We start from the raw sequence: 22104 nt of genomic DNA, 5'->3' as shown, positions 1-22104 counted from the left end.
TGGCTGGAAATTGCAGTGATCCTCAGCTCCCTTAAGACCCATTAGAAAATTATACAGATAAAGAAATTGGAGTGTAAATATTTTTTCTTGCCCTAAACTGCTTTGCATTATGAGGCCTCTCTTGAAGCTCACTTTTCTGCCAAAACAGGCCTGATTCTGCAGTCTGACTTCATATGCCTTCCTCATGTCAAATTTTGGAGCTTCAAGCAGGTATGAAAAGGGGCAAGTTTTGGTTTGAAACACACATCGTTTTCAGCTGAGAGAGCCCTCTCTTTCTCTAAAACAACTTTTGCAACCTTGGCTGATGGCAAGCCCTGGATTTTCCTTGGGCCAAGTTAGGTGAGCTCTGGCTAATGGCCCTAGATTTGCTAGTGCTATTGGAAGAACCAGAGTACAAACTCCAATTAGCTTCTCTCCAGAGAAAAGATTTAACCGTAAGTTTTCTCCTGCTTATGAGACAAATGGTTTAAACTGCACAAGCTGCACTTATGCCCCAAAGGAGCATGTTTCTTAGCACACCTTGATTTCAGACTGCATTCAGAATTTGCTATGGGAAACCGCTTTTAATGGAAAAACCAAGACTTTCACGAGTTAGATCTGCTCACTTCCCAGGCCAGATTGAGGACTTGGGCAAATCCCTGGATTCATCTCGCCTCATGACTAAACTCATCCTCTGCAAAATGGGAGACTGGTCCTTAACACCATTCGGTGGGTGTCAGGCTTATACCCTGGCTCTGTCTCTCACATCCAGGTGACCTTGGTGGCTCTCTTAACCAATCTCAGCCCAGACTCCTCACCTATAAAACCTACTCAGAGCACTGTTTGGGGATTGAGGGGACCAAGGTAGCCTTCACTTCCCTACTGAAGATAACCTCTCACTCCTCGTCCTCTTTTTCCTCTCTCTCTCTCTCTCTTATCTTCTCTCTACTCACAACAAACTAAAGATGACATACCCATTTGGGCCTTGGATTAAGCTTTTCTCTTTGGCTGGAATGCACTTACCTGACTTCCTTCCTATCTGATCCTATCCTATCCTATCCTATCCTATCCTCAAAATTCAGCTCTATTTTCTGTTGGAGGGCTTCTCTGAGAGTTAGTAGCTCCCTCTTCTGTGATGCTCCAGAATTTCAAATATATATTATGATGTGATAAGTACTGCACATTTATCTACCTGTTTCAACTAGACTAAGCACTCCTCAAGGCAGGGATCAAGTCTTTTGTGTCTTGCTTTCCTTACGTGGCACTTCTGTTCATAGTAATAGCTACGTTGAGTTTACTTCATGCTAGGCAATGTGCTCCTCATTCATTCAATCATTTGCTCACTCGCCAATGTTTACTGAGTACCTGTAGTAGTCTGTAAAGCCTGTTTTAAAATGCTTACCATATGTGTGTATCCATACATTCCAAAAAGTTTAGCATTTGCAGTTTTGAATGCATAGGATGTTCATGTCCATCTGCCCTCTGTACCAGTTAGTGGGCCTTCATGCATTGGTAAATGCCTTGATCCTCAGCCTTGAACTCTGAAAAGGATTGATAAGGAAAAAAAAAAAAACTGTCTCTATAACACATTATAATGCAAATTAACAATACCAAAATCAGCTTCTAGGGAGAAAGGAAGATTGTCAATGAAAGAACTAGTACCTACTTGACATCAGACTTCTCAACACTGAAAACAAGAAGCCAAAGGGGTAATTAACATCTTCAGAACGTGGAAGGAAGGAGAGAAGTTTGAGCCCCAAATTTTATGGTCTGCGCTGACCTGAAGAGAGTGTCCTGAACTGGGTATGTTCACCTCACTTGTGTGTCTTGAGATGGGTGAGAGGAAGCATGAAAAGTTCAAGCCTGAGTCGGTATTGCAGCAGAAGTTATGAGGAAGAGCAAAGTCTTGTTCCCCCAGACACTCTGTTCCTAGGATGATACATGTGATCTCAGTTCCTTGTTACTACTGTACCAGCTGTGAGACCAGCTAGGTTTGTTATGGTGGCAGCCAACCCCATACTTAATCTGCTGCCCGTAGTTCCACCAATAACTGACTTCACCACTTCCTCTTCCTTCCTAGTGATTGGAGGAGCAATGGCATCTCATGTCCTTCTAACCAATGAGAGAGAGGCCAGGAAACATTTCTAATCACACTCACCAAGTTCTGTAGAAACCATGAAGTTGGCCCAAAGAAACCTGTAGTGGCCAGGTTCCAGGTGTATGCCATCTGGGTGCAGAACCTCAATTTCTGGTTCCTCATTCTTGGCTATACTCTGGTGGTCAGAGGTAATAGCAAGGCAAATGGGGATGATGGTGGAAGAGGATTTGTTCCTGGAGGCTGTAATAATCTGCTGAACAGCAATCAGAACCTTACTTTCAGTTAATGCATATGTGTTCCTTTTGCATCAGGTACCCTTTCGGTTATGAGTAATAAATCTCTTATTTAAGTAATAGATCATTGAGGTTGTTACTTTGACTTTTTTTTTTTTTAAAGATTTATTGATTGATTGACTGATTGATTGATTGCTATGTTGGGTCTTCGTTTCTGTGCTAGGGCTTTCTCTAGCTGCGGCAGGTGGGGGTCACTCTTCATCGCGGTGTGCGGGCCTCTCACTGTCGCGGCCTCTCTTGTTGCAGAGCACAGGCTCCAGACGCGCAGGCTCAGTAGTTGTGGCTCACAGGCCTAGCTGCTCCGCGGCATGTGGGATCCTCCCAGACCAGGGCTCGAACCCACGTCGCCTGCATTAGCAGGCAGACTCCCAACCACTGCGCCACCAGGGAAGCCCTACTTTGACTTTTGACAAACCATCAAGAGGAAAAGTCAACCCACATGGTCTGGAGAGTAAGACATACAGCAAACACGAAGACTAAATGTAAGCATTAGCAGAGAAGAGAGGCTTTGACCAAATGGACGAAGTGTCGACTCTTAGTGGTTAGGCTCTGGGCTAAATGCTGGGGACCAAGACAGACCTAGTCACTTCTCTCAGAGTGTGCTAGAGAATTTCCAAAGATGGCTACCACCAATTTTTTCCACTTTCTATATGTACATACCACTGCTTTATTGATGAGTGTTTATTTTTCCTCCCCTTGAATTTTTGTCTGCATAGACCAGTAGAATGCAGAAGAAGCAATATCCTGGGAACTTCTGAGCTCAGGCTTTGAGAAGGCTTGCCATTTCTACTTTCTTCCTCGTAGAATCTAGCAACTATGCTGTGAGAAGTCCAAGTCCCATAGAGAGGCCACATGTAGGCACTCCCATCAACAGCTCCAGTTGAGATTCTAGCTGACATCCTGCACCAACTATAGCTGTGTGGATACGCGCCCTTAGACATGCCCACCTGGTCCAGGCCCCAGGTGACTGAAACTCCAGTTGACACCATTTAGAGCAGAAGCATCGTCCAGCTGAGGCCAATCATCCTGCAGCATCATAAGAGTTAATAAAATCACTGCTGTTTTAAACCACTGTGGTTTGGGTGGTTTGTTATGCTGGAGTAGGAAGCTGAAACATAAAGCTTCTAGTTGAGTGGAGAAGGTAACCATTAAATAGGAGATAATAGTAAAAAGTGATGAGTACGCAGGGTACTATGGGAGTATAGAGTATATCCCCAAGTTGAGAGCTTAGGAAGAGTAAGAGTTAACTAATTGAAAAGGAGATTTGAGTGTTCCAGAGAGAGGCAAAGGCATGTATGAAGGTGAGAAAGAAAGAATGCAGGGCACATCTAAGAAACCGACATAATTTTCATGCAATCTGATCTTGGAGGAGGGCTAAAATGAGAGGAAGGCAGTAGTATTTAGAATTTGGAAATTATCAGAAGGAAGGCCTTTGAAGGATTGTAAACCTGAAGCAACATAAACTAATTTGTGAAAAGTTCCATCTTGACTGCAGTGTAATGTGTGTGAGTACTAACCAATCCAGCCACTTTTATTATACCCATTTTTTTGGTAACTGGATGGGACAATGGAGAGTCTTTGGGGGTGTGAAACTCCCATCAGCACTCTTGGCTGGTTTGGGGCATGTGGTACTTTTGTTCTTGGCCATGGCAGCTCTGGTCCCCAGGCTTGGCTGCCTTCAAGTGAGCAAATGGGTGGGACTGGAACTGATGGTTTCCATATGAGCTGAAAGCCTCTTGGCATGGACTGGTACAACTCCATCTCCAGCATTAAACATTGTTGATCAGTCTGTCCCAACAACCCACCAGAGACGCCTGCTGTCTTTCAGGAAATTCCATGCTTCTGGGCCAAGCCCATTGTTTGAATGCCCCTGAACATCTCCCGAGGAGCTGCTCTCAAGCCTGGCCAGAAGGAGAAATAGATACAGATCCAAAGAGACTGGAAAATTTGGGCAGGAAGCTATAAAATGAGATGCAGCTTGGAAAAATACAGATTGTTACATCTGGGAGAGAAAATAATATATCACCAGCGATCCCTGCACCACCACCACCCCACCCCAACCCCAGCAAATACATAAATAAATGCAAGCCTAGGAGCAGGGGTAGATTATTGTCAAACAAGCAAGGCTCAAACTTCAGTCCCTCAATTGTGCAGAACCCTTCCAAGGCCTTGGGAGAGCCTAGCAATGTGTTCTTCATATGTTTTTGTAAATTTGCAAAGGTAAGCTACTCTTGCATCCTTTTTCTTAAATAGGACCCACCCCCCCAATTTTACAAGCTTCATGCTGCACAAAACCCACATCTGCCCTTGGGCAGGCTGAAATGTCCAATGGCAAATCCGTGACAATATTGGTGGTCACTCTGCTAAATAAGAACCTCTCTTCCTAGCTCTTGTAACTCTGTTGGAATAATCCCTTCAAGCCATATACAATGAAGTTAGGCTCAAACCCTTTCAGGGCACCTCTCTGGGCAAGGCTGTGGGCAAATACTGGGTTGGGCTGTGCAGGCAAATCTAGTGCATCACGTGACTCTAAGATGGGTCTTCAGCAAAGTCATGAAATTAAGGAAATACATTCTGATACCACCAGCCTTTCTGGTGGTGAGCTTCTCATGCGGTATTCCTCTCCCTCCCCTTCACCAAGTCTTGCCTTTGGTTTTAGAGCCTGGTGGATTATGTTCACACTGAAGTAGATGTGGCTGATTATTAACCCAAGGTATTTTGGGATGGAGGTCACTGTCTTCCTGTTACTGGGATTCAAATCCTTAAAGTTAAAGAATTATATTCTACCAGTAGAATTAATTTCAGAAATGGCTAGAAGGGACCCATAGGATCTCTGAGAAGCCCCTTAAAACCATGATGGGCTTGAGGGTTAGGCTATCACTCTGTGAGGGTTGACTCCTGGGAGTGTGAGAGGCACCACTTGGAGCACCAGGAAGAAAGCTTGAAATTACTTTTTTGAGATCTCATATACAGTTTTGATTATATTGCACACAGAAGAATATTTTCACCTATTTCCTATGGAGTAAAATTGTCCCCATAGGAGGATGCAGATGATTATCCTGAGGTCCCCATACCACTTAGCCATCTGTCACATGGACCCACGGTACACGTACCCCAGCTGGAGAAGCCCACTTTCACTCATTTATAGTGGAGCTTGCGGGAGCCGCTTTGGCTCAAAAGAAGGCCTCCTCACGGCATGGGACAAAAAGGAATCTCCAGTATCTGGAAGGGTTTCATGCTTTTTATGTCTCCAATTGCATTCCTTCATGGCTGGGCTTCTTAGCCAGTCCTCTAACAGTGCACCGACATCTGGCAGGGCGAGCATCCCCAGGCTGGCTTTGTGAGAGGCACTGTGGAAACACGAGAAAGGGTGTTTGTTGCCAGTGGAGGTGCGCCTGGCTTGGCTGAGCTGAGCTCACCCTTTTGGGGCCCTGTAGGGGCTGCCTTAGCCAGGGAAGTGCTCCTCATTGCCAAAGCCTGGAATCCATGCCTTTACCAGTCATCACAGAAAGAGCCTCCCATCTGGTTATGAGTATCCTTATTCTCTGTGCTCCTTTGTCTGAAGCTTAATGATATCACATTTACTAAACAATAATAACTTCCAGTTAATGAAGGCAGGCAATGGACTCCTGACACTGAGCAGAAAGGTACCCTGAGTGGGCTTGGTCTTTGACCACTTCCCTGTCCCCTCCACTAGCTATGTCTTTGTCCCCCACAGGAGTTCCCTGGACACAGGGCTTTGATGATTCAGACTTACAGTCACCCCTCCAACCATAGTGAATGTACACTGAGGGTCTCAGACTTGGTGGCTTAGTCCTCTTAGAAATTTGCCAGAAGAAGATTACAGAAAGATGGCAAACTTAACACTAATAAATAAATCTTTAATGATAAACTCTGAAGCACCTACAGAGGAGTTTGTTTCGTTTTGTTTTACAGTGGGCCTTCCCAGCACCCCTCAAATCATCATTCTCCCTATGGAAAAGGCAAGTCCTACCAGGAACCCCTTCAGTGGGCTTTAGGACTTCCTGACAGCAAAATCTGCTCAGGCATTCCAAGCTCCCAGCGTTGCTCAGTTGAATCAGGCTTAATATTTCAGGAGATGGAGAAATGTATTTCCAAAGCCCAGAAGGGATCCCTTGGGCCAAGTTCTACTCCTTCAAGATGCAGTCATTGCTGCAATGACTAGAGCTTGTAAAGATACCCATGAATTTCCACACACTGCCTGCCCACACCTCCTAGGCTCAGTGCTGGACGAGGAGATCCCCAGCCAGAGAGGCCTCTGCCGAAGGACCTCTGGGGTCCTTGGTGATGGATGCCCTTGATCTCCTAGGAAACCAGCCCCTGGAGTCCCCCAAAAAAACAAAAGTCCGTGCCAATCTGAGACATTTGTTGGTAAGATGCCTCATCCGTCTATTCCTTGACTTATTACTGGCCACCCAGCTTTTGAGGCCACTGAATTCTCTGATTTCTTCCCACTTTTTTCTCTAATTCTGTTCTTGTCCCCTCTATACACACAATACCTCCACCATACCGTCCTTCCTCCCATCTAGTCATGTCTCAAACTTCCTGCTTTATTTCCCAGGTGCTCCTTTCAGGCCTAGCTCACTTGGGAAATGCTCACCCTGCTTTTGTGCGGGATCCTATGCAGCCCTGCCCGCAAGTAGTCCAGCCCCACGGCGTTTCCCCCTCCCTTGGTCGGCAGTGGAAAGCTGGGCTCAAATAGTGGGTCCAGCATGTTCAAGGTCCCTGCAGAGGATTAGGGAAAAAATTTCAATAATTGCAAATGAATTCAAATTATGGGGAAAGCACCAGCTGTGGTTTCAGATCAGACAAATAACAATGCCAAAGGGGAGAATAAGAGGGTGACACTGAGAATATTTACCTATTTATTTTTATTTTTTTAAAATTAATTAATTAATTTATTTATTTATTTTTGCTGCATTGGGTCTTCGTTGCTGTGCACGGGCTTTCTCTACTTGCGGCCAGCGGGGGCTACTCTTCTTTGCGATGCGCGGGCTTCTCATTGCGGTGGCTTCTCTTGTTGTGGAGCACGGGGTCTAGGCACATGGGCTTCAGTAGTTGAGGCACGCGGGCTCAGTAGTTGTGGCTCACGGGCTCTAGAGCGCAGGCTCAGTAGTTGTGGCGCATGGGCTTAGTTGCTCCGCAGCATGTGGGATCTTCCTGGACCAGGGCTCAAACCCGTGTCCCCTGCATTGGCAGACAGATTCTTAACCACTGTGCCACCAGGGAAGCCCTATTTACCTATTTCTATGGTCATCCTTTAACTTTAGCTAAATGACTGTGATTTGTGGCTCCATTATCCTGGCTGGTTACTGTGAGGAGCCAAGAATAAAGCAGTTAATTTCCCTGTAAGCTTGGCTCTAAATACAAGAGAGCCTCTCAGCACATCAGGGCCATCTGTGTTATGGGGTCACTGCTCCCTGTAACAGCCTCTGGCAGGAAACAAAAAACGCTTGTATACTGGCTGTGTTCCCTTGCCCTGGACTCCATCCTGTTTGGGTGGGCCTCCCTTGATTGGCATACATGTGAAGGCATCTGTCTGTTTCCTTCATCCTAGTTTAGGCTGAAACTGAGTTTTTCCAAAATCTGTTATGTATTTAGGGTGTGCCATGCCCTGAATACTGGGTTTCAGTGCTATTTGAGTAACTTGTACAATTAATTACACTTTATATACGGGCAATTAGGGCTTGAGTTGGCATGAAGCGTATATATTGGGCAAGAATAGCATGCAGATGCTACGTTAAGAACTAAATGAATAGCTAACATTTGTGTAGTGTGCTGTCGTTTGCAAAGCACTTTCACGTGCGTTATCGCTTTTGGTCCTCACGATGACCCCCTTGAGGTAGGCAGCAGAGTGAAAAACATTGTTACTCCCATTTTACAAATGATAGATATGGGACTCAGAAGAGTTAAAAGTGGCACAGTCAGAACTTGAGATTGCAAATCCACTAAAGAATTTGCAGGCTGAAAAATATGAGACTTTAGCTCCAAGAGTTCTTTAGTTACTTTGTTTGAAATTCTCTGTCATTAGCCTGCATTGACTTTTTATTTAACATCTTTATTGAGGTATAATTGACACACAATAAACTGCACATATTTAAAGTGTACAACTTGATACGTTTTGACATATGCGTATACCCATGAAATCAGCACTATAATTGAGATAATGAACTTATTCATCACCCCCCAAAAGTTTCCTTGGGCTTCATTGTAACCGTTCCTTCTCACTCCTCCCGACCACTCCCAGGCAACCACTGATCTGCTTTCTGTCACAATCCATTAGTTTGCATTTGTTAGGAATTTTATATAAATAGAATCATACAGAATGCACTTTTTTTTAATTTGGCTTCTTTTATTTGGCATAAGATTCATTCATGTTGTAGTATATATATGTTTTTTTCTTTTCTTTTTTTTCCTGCAAAGGATTCTATTCTATGGTTACACCACAGTTTGTTTATCCATTCATCTGCTGGTAAGTATTCAGGTTGTTTACAGCAGTGGTGGGCTACTACAAATAAAGCTCCTATGAACATTCATGTACAACTCTTTATCTAGACAAATGTCTTCATTTCTCCTGGGCCAGTATGTAAGAGTAGAATGTTTACATTATATGCTAGGTGTATGTTTAACCATCTGTGAAACTCCCAAATTTGTTTCCAAAGAGGATGGGCCATATTACATCCCACCAGCAATGTAAGAGTGTTCAAGTTCCTCTCCATCCTTTCCAGCATTGGTAGGATCAGTCTTTTTATTTCCTCAATCTGATAGGTATGTAGTAATATCTCATTTGGGGTTTAATTTGTATTTCCTTAAGGACTAACAACGTTGAACATCTTTTCACGTGCTTATTTGCCATCTAAATATCTTCTTTGGCAAAGTATCTATTAACACCTTTTGCCCACTTTTTAATTGTGTTGGTTGTTTTCTTATTGTTAAATTTTGAGAGTTCTTTCTAAATACTAGATACAAGTCGTTTTCAGATTTGTGCTTTGCAAATAGTTGCAGTCTGTGACTTAGCTTTTCATTCTCTTAATAGGGTCTAAAATTTTTATATTAAGTCTAATTCATCAATTTATCCTTTTATGGATTGTTCTTTTGGTATTATATCTGAGAAATCTTTACCTAACCCAAGGTAACAAAGGGTTTCTCCTATGATTTTATAGTTTTAGGATTTACATTTAGGTCCATGATCCATTTTGAGTTAAATTTTTATGTGGTGAGAGGTTCATTTTTTGTGTATTGGTCTACTGTGTCTGCCCTTGTACCTCTATCAAAATCAGTTATCCGTATGTGTATACTTCTATTTCCAGACTCTCTGTTCTATTCCATTAATCCATTTGTTTGTTTTCATGTCAATACCACATTGTCTTGATTACTGTGATGGTTACTTTTACATGCCAGTTTGGCTAGGCTATAGTAGCCAGTTATATAAGCAAACCCTAATCTAGATGTCGCTGTGAAGGTTTTTTTTTTCTGGGGGTTTTTTTAGATTCTTTTTGTGAAGGTATTTTGTAGTTGTGGTTAACATCTACAATCAGTTGACTTTAAGTAAAGGAGACTACCCTCAGTAATGTGGGTGGATCTCATCCAATCATTTGAAAGGTCTGAAGAGCAAAAACTGAGGTTTCCTGGATAGGAAATTCTGCCTCAAGACTTAATATTAACTCCTGCCCAAATTGCCATCCTGCCCTATAGATTTCATACTTGCGGTCCCCACAATCATGTGAGCTAATTCCTTAAAATATATATATCAGTCAGTGTTCTCTCCTGTATAAATCTATCTATATATCTATATATAGGTATGTCCCCCTATTGGTTTTGTTTCCCTAGAGAACCCTGACTGACACAATTACTGTAGCTTTATAGTAAATCTTTCAATCAAATAATTTTAATTCTCCAACTTTTTTCTTCTTTTTCCAAGTCTCTTAGTCTCTTCATATAGTAAAGCAAAGAAAGAAAAGATGACATTCTGCTGAGTGTTCAGGAGGGATGTCCAAAAAGAAATGGTCTGACTTGGATCATAAAGTTGGGAGGTTTTCTACAAATAAACCTAGTAAGATGGGTGTTATTCCCTTTCAAGAGAAGGAAACTGCTTGAAGCAAGCCCTCAAAAGAATAACTTCTCCAAAATACTCTGGAAATTGGAGTTATCCAGTATGGCTAGAGGGTAAATGATATAAAGGAAGAAAGGGCAATATGTTTGAAAACATGTCTTGGGTTAGTACCCTTTCATTTGCAGATGAAGAAACGAATTCAAACTGGCTTCTGGCTTCCATATAGAAAGGACTTTGTTAATACAAATAACTGAACAAGGTTTACAGCTTCAGGCATGACTGGTTCCAGAAAGCTCATTCACTTTCTTCCCCCCACACCACACCCACTGTCATCCCTGCTTTTTTTCTTTGTGGTTCCAGTCACAGCCAGGGCTTCTCCATTAGGTGTACCCTGACAGCTACAGGCTTATATTACCTGTATAACTTACAGTTAAACAAAAACTATCCCAGAAGTGAGTCTCATTAGACTAAGTGAAGTTACATATCTACACCAGAACCAGAAACTGTGTTTTAGGATACACTGACTTGCTAGACCTGGGTCATGTGACCATCGTTGATGGGGGAGAAATGTAAGGTGGAGGACAGAGATGGATGTCAGTGGAATTACCACAACCTTCTCAACTTCCTCTCTTAGTGACAAGTTTTTGCAACTTTGGCATTTGTTTTTTTCATTTCATCCTTAAGACCTTCTATTGACTGCTGCTTTCTACATTGCTTCTTTCCTTTAAAAAAAAAAAAAGTCTGAACTCCCACTTCTTTCCCCTGAAGTATCTGTACCACAATGTGTGTTTCACCACATTGTGTTGTCCCTGGTTGTCAGTTCTCTCCAGTTTATTGCTGTCACCACTGGAGTCTGCAACAGCTTTCAATTTGGCTCCTTTGTGAATCTCATTAATATGCAGTTATCACCTCTCTCAAGACCATTAACAGACATTAACAAAAACCAAATCTAATAATGAAGTCTGAAGATTCTGTGGCAGTAACTCTTTCACAGGAAACTAGAGAACTTGACAGGGGAGGAATTTGGGTAAGAAAATGGAAAGGGCCTCCTTTCCCAGCACACAGAGTTTTCATTAATCCCAAAAGGAGACATTGAGGGGAAAATGAAAGAACCACAGTGTAAGGATAGAGAGATAGAAAAATATATCCAGCATCTGTTCCTGTAAATTTAGGGTAAAAATTACAGCCATGAGTAGCTGCAAGGTTTAGAGTCTGAGGTTACAAACTATGGTTTAAATGAGAACCCAATGAGCAAGGCTAAATGGGAGCAGTTGACAAAAAATTTTAGCTGTTCTCCACATTCTGAAATATTCACTCTTTGGTCTTAGAGGTGTGTCAAGCTGCTTTTTTCTGGGTTGGTGGTTCAGTTTTAGCCTGAGTGTCACTCAGAGTATGATATCCTTACCATTGCTGAAAAATATAAGCTTCTTCTGTTGACCTACAGTTGGAATTGTTTTATGAGTTGGAGCTTATCCTGTTCTAGTCACTGTCGATCTTGACTGATCTTCATAATCTTCAAATCCATTGATTCATGTGTATTATCCTCTCTCGTCTGGACTACCACAGCAGCTTGCTAGCTAGCTGGCCTCCTTACTTCCATCCTGTGCTCCACTGCCCATTAAACATGCAATCCCTTCCCCTTACCAAAGTCAGCGGGAACCTCTCCAAAACACAAATGAGATATCACCTTGATTTTTTCATAAGTGAATAAACTGAAGTGCATAGAGGAGGCATGTAGTACGGCAGACACTGTCACCAGTGCCCTGCTTTGTGTATATGGTAAAAAAATAAAAAGCAAAAACCACTGAATGGATTAAGGATATGACCCTTTGAATGTAGTTTGGTCATGTGCCTACTTCTGTCCATTGAGCTTCCGGGGGGAGTCATGTAAGTTACTTCTAGGCTGGAGCATTTATGACCCAGGGTAAGGGCCTCCCATGTTTCGGGAGTGGTGACAGAGCCTCCATCAGCTGGTTTTCTACGGGATTACAATGAGCAGAGCTTCCCTGCCAATCTGCATTGAACGTATAAGAGTAACCACAACCTTGTTGTTTCAAACCACTAAAATTCTAGGGTTATTGTTTACCAAAGCATAGCCTAGACTATTATGACTGATATAGATGTTAGAGCTGGAAGAAGGGTGATATTGTAACAACAACAATAAAAAAACCCTCCAATGCGACCCCCAAAATATGTGACATTGGCTAATTTATAGACCAGGTGGTAGGTGGTAAGAAAACTGTTGTTGGAGGCTGGGAAGTTGACAATCCATGTTATTTAATGGGAAAGCATTTGATAAAACTGTCACCTTCAGTCATTTTGGAGGCATATCTTGCACCTAATTAATTTCAGATCCATGAGAAGAGGTTGGAAAACAGAATATTGTAGTGTGCACTGGTTTTAGTTGGCGATATGTAGCAAGGTGCTAGAGAAGACTTAAAAATTCAGGGACTAGAAGGGTTGCAAAATCAACTGCTTCTCAATTCTTAACCATAAAAGATAAGAATAAGAAAGGCTGTGATCAACAAAGGCTAATTAAAATTCAGCCTTATGGGGAGGATCAAATTGAAGGTATAGTCATTATACACAGTTGTTAAAACCTCTGAATGGAGTAGAGTGTCTTAAAGATTCAGTGAAGGGTGAGGTACTCAGTAAATAAAAAATAAAGATGTGACACTTAAGTCTAGAGATAGACATGGGAGTGAGAAAGAAAAGAGCAAATATGGAAGCCATCTTTCAGAAAGGACTGAGCGTGTGGTTAGCAGCACATAAAGCTAACTGAAATCCAATATATGGGGAGTTTCAGGCCAGTGAGTTTTTGAGAGTTAAACATCAAGGAATCATGGGCTTTGACTAAAAAGATGGTGACTGTTAAGACCTGGGCTTCTAATCATCTAGGGCAGGAAGTAGACTGGGATAAATTCTCAGTTCCCTAAGAAATCATATTCCCTAATGCCTATTTTAGATGTAGTCAGAGGGATAAAAGAAGAACATCCCATAGTGTGGATACAGAAGGGATAGAGAAAAATGGATGGGGGAGCTCTTTCAACCTGATCAATCAAAGATTAATCAAAGTATATTTCCACTCCAAGCAGGGGGCCTCAAAAGGTTAACCCAGTAGGGTTCAGAATTTTTGCAGGCCAGTATTTGCTGTGTGTCTCCATTCTTCCTTTTTTCCTGAATGCGGTGTTTATTGAGGTTACCAAGCCCCTAGTTTATCACTGTGAATTGAGGAATGGGGACAGATCACTTGGCTTTTTAGTTCATACCTCTTGAGATAAAAAGATGCCACATCCAGACCTGACATAAAAATTAAAATGTAAGATACCATGAGGAAGGGACTTCTATGCTTCATTCAGAGATCCTAGACTTTGAATTTAATACCTGACTTGGGATATTTCAGCTGTCTCCTTGGGGAGGGGATGATTATGTTCCGCCATATTAAGAAGGCAACACTAATTTTGGAGACTGAAGCCAGACGCTAGCAGGTGTTTCTACTGCTGGCCAATACTCAGCTCACCTTTCCTTTGGAGACATAGAACATTGTACTTCTTCACACCCTTGAAGCTAGACATGGCCATATGATATGCCCTGACCAATGAATTGTGTCCAGAACAACTGTGAGCCAGAGTATTTAGATGACAGTACAAAACCCTCTGACTCAGCTCCTTGCCAACTGAGATGACTGTGGATAACTTGAGACATCTTATGCCACGTAGAGGAAGGAGGCTGCAAAAACCTGGGTCCCTGAGTGACTAGAATGAGCAGAGGTTTTCTGCCAACCTGATCTGGACATGCAGTGTGAGTGAGAAATACCCTTTTGTTTCAAGCCACTGAAATTTTAGAGCTGCTTGTTATGTAACATAACCTTTCCTATTCTGAAGGATACATTTACCTTTCACAAAGGCAGAAAGAAGCGGTGGAACTAAGATGTAAATTCAGTTCTGTCTGGCTCAGAGTTCAAAGCTTGGCCACTACCTCACTGTCAGCTGCAAGGGGATTACTAAAGCCAAACCTTGAACTAGGGCTGATGAGTAAAATTCAGCACTGTATAGCTTCCAAAAAATTAAAGCATGAAGATGTTGATAAAACATAATGGGGGAGGGGGAGGACAGAGAGGGAGCCTAATATGATTGATCAGACAGTTGGGGAATGAAATTATAACACTTTACCTGGATTAGCTTATTTTCCTCATGTGAAGAAGACGTAAGTTGGACATACTTAAAAGAGATTCACTCAGGGAATTGCATGAGAATTAGCTATAGAAGTAAGCATTAATTTATTATGTTCTACACAGAAGATTCTACAGCAAACTCTGAGTGTCAAGCAGCTGTTTGTGTATAGTGAGGGGTAGGATGGAGGTTGGGGGTAAGGGGGCCAGGATGACAAGTGGGAAGGAAGGAATTGATAATAGTTTGAATAGGTGAGTGAACCAACTTTAATATCTCTATTTAATCTTAGACAGAAATTGCTAAAAGGACTATAACAGTTGAAGTTCAAGCTAGGAATTTTAGCTATTATACAATAATCAAGAAATACATTTAGATATTTGTAGAATTTGTGTACTTTTATATTTTCCTTGAAAGTATAATATGTTTGATTCTTACTTTGTTTACTTAATGTTATCTGTTTTAATAAACTTTTTCCCCCATCACTATAACAAAGGAACTTTGTAATTATAAATCTCTGTAGGAGGTTGAGCCTAATGTTGTAGTCTGGAATTCCAGAGGTTGGTAAATCTTGATGAGACACGTTATTACTTTACTGACATCTCGTGGCCATGTAGCTTAATTGCAGGAATATTTTTTAGTGTGGCAAGTGAAATGTGAAGTTTGATCTCCAAATCATGTCTGCAATTGCTTTCTAATTTCCTTATTCTTCTATTTATTACTTTCTTTGCCATATTTAATATCATTTTCTCTAGCCCATCTTTCTCTTTTTCCCTTTTTCTCAGATTCAGCATTCATTTATGATCAATAATACATAACCTATATACCCAAGGTACCCAGCACATTTCTGAAGGGAAAAGTCAGAGAAAACACTGAGCCTGCCAGAGTCCTGTATCCAGGATTTCAGAGCTTCCCAAACACATGTAGTAAGAGATCTACCAGAACTTCTATTCATTCATTTATCTAACATTTACACAGGTCCCACCGTGTCCAGGTATGATATGAGGTGCTGAGAATTTTGAGACAGAAACTGCAGTACTTGCCCTCATGGACTTTACTACCTTATAGGGAATAAAATTAATAATTTCAATATAGTAGGAGAGGGTAATCATATATCACTCTGGAGCATCCCAAATGCTCAAACCCTACCCTTGCAGACATTTTTAATCACTTTCATCTGAGCATGAAGCTCTTAGGAACAGCCCATGTGTACATTACACAGAGAAACCCATCCTAGACCTGCCTCTTTTCTCTCAGTTTAGGTATACTCAATACAGGGTTTAAAAAATAATGTATGTAAGGTTCTTAGGTCAGTACCTGGAATTCAGGAAGCACTTGAAATGTTAGCTGATGCCATTCCTCCATTTGTGTACTCACTAGACTCTATGCCAGGCACCATACTGAGAGCTGGGGATACTTAAATTAAAAGACAGCCCCTGGCTTTAAGGAGTTTATGAGACTAGTGGAGGGAATCAATATGAAATGAAATAAATAATTTCAACGCATGTGGTCATTGTCAGATTAGCAGATAGGAGTAGGAGAGGGAGGACTAAGTTAGTCTGGGGAACCATGCATAGCTAACCTTTGAACTGAACTATCAAATATAAACTAGATTTGCCCAGGATACCAAGAAGAAGGGAATTCTATTAGAAGGCACAGTATGGGCAAAAACATGAGGTGCAAGAGCACATGACCTATTCAGGGAACTACTAGTAATTTAGGATTACACATGCATAAGGTGCAAGGAGAGAGAAGTTGGGACAAGGCTAGAAAGGTAACAAGACCCACACCAGGAAAGGCCTTGCAGGACATACCAAAGAAATTAGAATTTGTATGGTAGACCAGGAGTGGTTCAGACTGGTGGCCTGAGGACTTCACAGCTAAGAGATGTTTTGTTTGGTTTGCACAGAGATTTGAAAAGCCACATACCTAGGCAGGTCACAGTGCAAACAGCTGAGTGTATATTGTTTTACCAATGGTCCATACCCTGAGTTTGTGTTGCCTGTAGGTGTCTGTGTTGAAAGCCCAGTTCAACCTGATGGATGATAGAAAACCACTGGAGAGTTTTGAGCAGGGGCATAGCATGATTATATTTGTTTCTCCCTAGTGGTAACATGGTACATGAGATAGGAGAACTAAGAATTAGTGATAGAGACCAGTAAGGGACTGTTAGAATAGTCCAGGTGTGAGAGCCTGAACATGGGCAGCAGCAGAGGGCATGCACAATAGATTGATTTAAGAATGAGAAGAACTGGCAGGACCTGGTAAGTAATTGTTTGTTTGGTTAGTTGGTGCTTTGGTAGTGAGTGGTGGGCAGTGAACAAGAGGGAGGAGCCTAGAATGACTCCCAGGTTTTTAGCTGGGGCAGTTGAGTAGGTGGTAGATGGAGGTACCATTCCTAGAGAGAGGTCCCACAGGATGTGAGGGCAGGTGAGGGAACAAGGTCATGTGTTAGGTCTGGACACGTAGCGTTTAAGGATTATGGTGGACATTCTGGCAAGGATGGTAGTTGGGATGGATCACAGACCAGTAACAAGTTATGGAGTTGAAATTGGAAGTGGAAAGGTTCTCAGGCACCAAATCCACACATCTTACAACTCACAGAGAAAGGTCCTCAAGCTTGGAGTCAGGATAAAAATCTACTAGCTCTCTCATGGCTGCTCCAAAGAGTTATAAAAAGAACAATAGTGGTAACAATAGTAACTGTAATATAGTAGTTGTCTCTGATGAAATTCTAATTATGTGTGAGGGCCTGAATTGTTTCATTTATTCCTCGTAACAACCTTACATAATAGTGTGCTTATTGTCTCCATTTCACAGATGTGAAAACTGAGGTGTAGAGAAGTTAAATAGCTGGCCCAGGTCACATAGTGAGTGAAGGAGTGGAGCTGGAACCTGTCTTCAGAGTTCCATGCTGGTTACCACTCCATTATTCTGGCAACTTAAGCAGGCAATGTAATACGAGGGATACCAGGGAGGTTGACTTCTTTCGATACATTTCCACCCTTTCCCCCAATCTGCACAAGTGCCTGAAATTTTAATTTTAGAGATGTATTTCTTACGGTCTAGCTGGTTTATGATGAAAATTTTCTTAAATCTCTTTATTCAGGATGAAAAACCTCTGGGAGTTGAAGATCTGGTGTGAATTTACAGAGGTTCTCAGCCTGACTGCATTTTAGAATCGCCCTGGGTTGGTGGGGGGGGGGGATGTTAATTGGTCTGCGAAATCCCCCCTAACACACAGATATACGCCATATATATACATATATATATATATATATATATAGTTTTAAACAGTGATTCAAATTTGCAACCGGGGTTAAGAACAAATGGAAATTCAGTAAGATGTAAATTCTCAGTGAAATGCAAATCAGAGACTCTGGGCATGGGCCCCAACAATCTGTGCTTTCTCAAGCCTCCCGGGTGACTCTGGTCAGTCCTTTGGTGGAGTTTAAAGAAGAAAGACTAAAACAGGTACAGGGAGAGGATCCAGCCTTGGGCACTGGAGGGGGAAGGGAAGATGCTGAAAGGGGAGCCTGCCAAAAGCCAAACTTCTGTACAGTTTGGAAAGTTTGATCTGTCCCTCCCCACGTGTGGACTTCCTGATGTGTCCGTTCACCCCAGAGGGTCTTGGGCAGAGTTGATTCTGCTTCTCCCAGGAGTATTTGTGGGGAGGTGACAGCAGCCCGCTGGAGAGAAAGGCCAGAGCCTCTTGCCTCCCTGAAGCACCTACTAAGAAACGTGCAGTTCAATGCATGGCCAGAAGGTGGCTCCACACTCGGTCCCTCCCTTCAGCCTTTCTGGGAGTCAGGAGTCTAAGGATCCAGGGTGATGCAGAGACTGTGGGAGTGGGACTCAGGAGATCTGTGGATTGGAAGGCTAGGTTAACCAGAACTTGTTTGTTTGTTTTTTTTTTTTTTCCATAGTTTTGAGGGAGAGGAAACAGATACCACTTGCTGGGAGAGTTATGTGAAGGGAGGATGCCTCCTCATCCCCGGTGAGCTAAATGGGACCATACTGGGCCCTCCCCATGCCGCACAGGAGAGATGCTTTGCAAGGGAGTGAAATGTTTTATTGAAGAAACTCCAAGGAGGGAGGAAAGAAGCCCAAGCAAGGGGAAGCCTGACAGGTGGGCAGATGGAAACAGCCCCTTTCGTGCATGTGGCTAGAAGCTGGAAGTCCGTCCCTCGGAAGGCATAGCAGCTGTCCACAGATCCGGGATGCCTTTCATCTGCCTCCTCTTGGCTTTGGACTGATGGGAACTGAGAAATCCACAGCCATCCTGTGAGAAATGGAAATGGGGGCCCACTTTCAGGCTCCACTCAGCTGATAGCAAATGGGACAGAGCCCCTGGAGTCTGCAAACTGGGGCCTTCTATTCAATTTTGCCACTTCTGTAAAATGAGGATAAAAGAGATCTCTTTTCCTGAGTGGTTGTGAAGATTGAGGGAAATTATGTATGGGAATTGCCTGGCATGTAACAGGTACTCAACAAATGTCTCTTCCATGCTCCTCTTTCCCAGAAGTTCTCAACAGCTATATAGTCAAAATATCATGGACTAGTCATTTATTCCTTAGGTCAGTTTTCTCAAGAGAAAAAACAAAAAGGAAGTAATGAGACCCTCTTCTCCTGGGACAATAGGAAACCACAAATGTGAGCTCCCAATTAAATCCAAGGATTATTAGTTAGCAATAACTGTACTTTGGATAAACTTCTCAAGTGCTGGTATTGCTACTACACAAGGATATTAATGAATAATAGGTAAACATATCTTTTCGTTTGACAGTTTACAAAGCTTGAGGGCCATTTCAGTGATCATGGCTTGTACTTTTACAGGTCTTATCTTACCCAGTTAGATAGTCATCAACTAAAAATTTATTAAGCATGTTAAATAATATTGCGAGATATAGATGGACTCCTTGAGTTGCCACCATTACTTTTAGAATACATCTAGGGGCTATGGGAACACAGCCCTTTCCCACATAGTTCTAGAGCCACCATGTTTTCTACAACAATAATCTGGTTAAATATTCCCTCCACAGAAACATGTGTATTGAAATGTTCTCCAGACCCCTCTTGATCGCCAAATGTAGAGGAAGCGTCAGTCTTTATCCCACTGCTGCTCTGGCCGCATTTGTCACCCTGGACCTCCTTGCAGACCCTTGGTGTGAGTGAGGCTATTGGCTCCTAGCTCTTATCTCTTTTAATGTCACTTTTCAGCTCCTCCTTGGCCTCCACTCCTCCTGCACCTTTCATTCCTAGGAGGTTTCACCCTTCACCACTCTCTTTTCACTCTATGGGCTCCACCTTAATTGACACCATCTTTTCTCTCCTGGATGTCCTCACCTCTCATACTCTGATGCCTGATACAGCAGAGACAGTAATGCTCACCACAAACAATATTTGTTCCTTTACATTTCCCAGCCCCTGCATTTAGGTGGGGCCATGAAACCATCTCTGGCAGTGATATGTGAGCAGATATGATGTATGTCACTTCCAGCTCAGGGGGTAGAAGGCCATGCGTGATTCTTTAGTCTCTCTCTTCTCTTGCCAAGGTGACTGAGGAGGACTTGTGTTCTAGATGCTGAAGTTACAAGATGATACAACTTTGTCAACTTGGGTCCCTGGGTGATGATGTAGAACACAGCCCCTGAACAACACATATTTGACATGTAGTATGATTGAGAAATAAACTTTTCTTTTTGTCTGAAGCCACTGAGATTTGGGGATTGTTTGTTACTGTGACATAACCTATTCTAGCCTGACTTCCAAGTCTAACACTTAGCCAAATGTTGACACACTGTAGTTGATAAATTATTTTTGTTTGTTTGTTTTTGTTGTTGTTTTTTTAAAGATTTATTGATTTATTGATTGATTGATTGCTATGCTGGGTCTTCGTTTCTGTGCTAGGGCTTTCTCTAGCTGTGGCAAGTGGGGGCCACTCTTCATCGCGGTGCGCGGGCCTCTCACTATCGCGGCCTCTTTTGTTGCGGAGCACAGGCTCCAGACGCGCAGGCTCAGTAGTTGTGGTTCATGGGCCCAGTTGCTCCACGGCATGTGGGATCCTCCCAGACCAGGGCTCGAACCCGTGTCCCCTGCATTAGCAGGCAGATTCTCAACCACTGCGCCACCAGGGAAGCCCCCGATAAATTATTTTTTAACAAATCAAATGAATCTCTCTAGCCCAGACTGCTTCCCACTGTTTCATGTTTATTCTTTCCAGTCTACTGCTGGACAAATCCACTTCTCTGAATTGCCCCTCTTCCAGCACTCCAAACCCCTGCTGGCAGTGCCATAGCTTCTCCAGTCACTGAATCAAGAAACACAGGTATCAACCGAGACATTTCCAGTGGCAGCCACTCCACTTCAATCTAATCACTAAATGCACCTAAAAATACCTCCTAAATATCTCTTCAGTCTCTTCATCAGCTCTATTTATTTAAATATTTATTTATTATATTATTTATTTATTTATTTTGGCTGTGCCAGGTCTTAGTTGCAGCATGTGGACTTCTTAGTTGTGGCATGTGAACTCTTAGTTGTGGCATGCATGCAGGTTCTAGTTCCCCAACCAGGGATCGAACCCGGGCCCCCTGCATTGGGAGCATGGAGTCTTACCCACTGGACCATCAGGGAAGTCCCTTCGTCAGCTCTATTGTGACTTCCCTAGTTACAGAGCTCATAATCTCTTGTCTGGAGTAGTGGAATCGAATCTTGAACACTCTTCCTACCTCCTGCCCTGCCCTCTACCCATCAAATCCAGCCTCCCTACTCTAGGCAGAGTGAATATCAAAATTATAAACCTAACTCTGCTTAAGACCATTTACGGCTCTCTGTCATTTACAGGATGGGGTGCAAGCTTCTTGACTTGTCAGAGAGGCTTCCTGGCACACATGACCTGGATCTTACTTGCACTTTTAGCCTCATACCTTGCCTCTCCCCCACTGTCTTTTCCATGTAATACTACTGGATTACTTGTAGCGCCACCCGCATTATGTGGTCTCCCGCCTCCTCTCCCAGCTCTGCCTGGCTAGATCCTATGAATTCTCGAAGACTCACCCAGGCATCACCTCTGCCAAGTCCCCAACCCTTGCCTGCCCCCACCCCCCGCGTTTCCACAGCACTCAGTTTATATTTTCATCACGGTGGTAGTGGTTCCATTGCAGTCCATAGATGTGAAGATGAACACGCTCTACCTTATGGCAAGGATAGGCCCAAAGATCTTTCTTTGACTCCGTCAGGACGTGTTTCATTTGGACATTACTGGGTTCTAGATCTCTGTCTGGTAGGGTCTCAGAAAAATACACCCGAGGAGTATTCAGTATATAGACTTCCTTCTTTCCATCCTTCCTTTCTTCCTTCTTTCCTTTCCTTTTTCCTTCCCTCTTTCCATCCCTTCCTTGTTCCTTCTGGCTTAGGGGTCAGAAAGACTGGGTTCAAATCCAAGCTCCACCACTTATTAGCTGTGTGACCCTAGAAAAGCTTCATAAC

At 42.8% G+C, this 22104-nt stretch overlaps 1 long non-coding RNA gene across 1 annotated transcript in view; it reads left to right on the top strand.

Moving 5' to 3' along the window:
• LOC309617511 overlaps positions 1-20328 on the top strand; it is a 149434-nt gene extending 129106 nt beyond the window's left edge. The window contains exon 4 of the long non-coding RNA XR_014238013.1: positions 18540-20328. This is a non-coding gene — a long non-coding RNA (uncharacterized lncRNA). The remainder of the gene's footprint in view (positions 1-18539) is intronic.
• The last annotated feature ends 1776 nt before the right edge of the window (positions 20329-22104 follow it).

This window comes from Balaenoptera borealis, assembly GCF_965194805.1.
Source record: "Balaenoptera borealis genome assembly, chromosome: 1".
Taxonomy (NCBI): Eukaryota; Metazoa; Chordata; class Mammalia; order Artiodactyla; family Balaenopteridae; genus Balaenoptera; species Balaenoptera borealis.
This window is presented reverse-complemented; position numbering and strand designations above follow the sequence as displayed.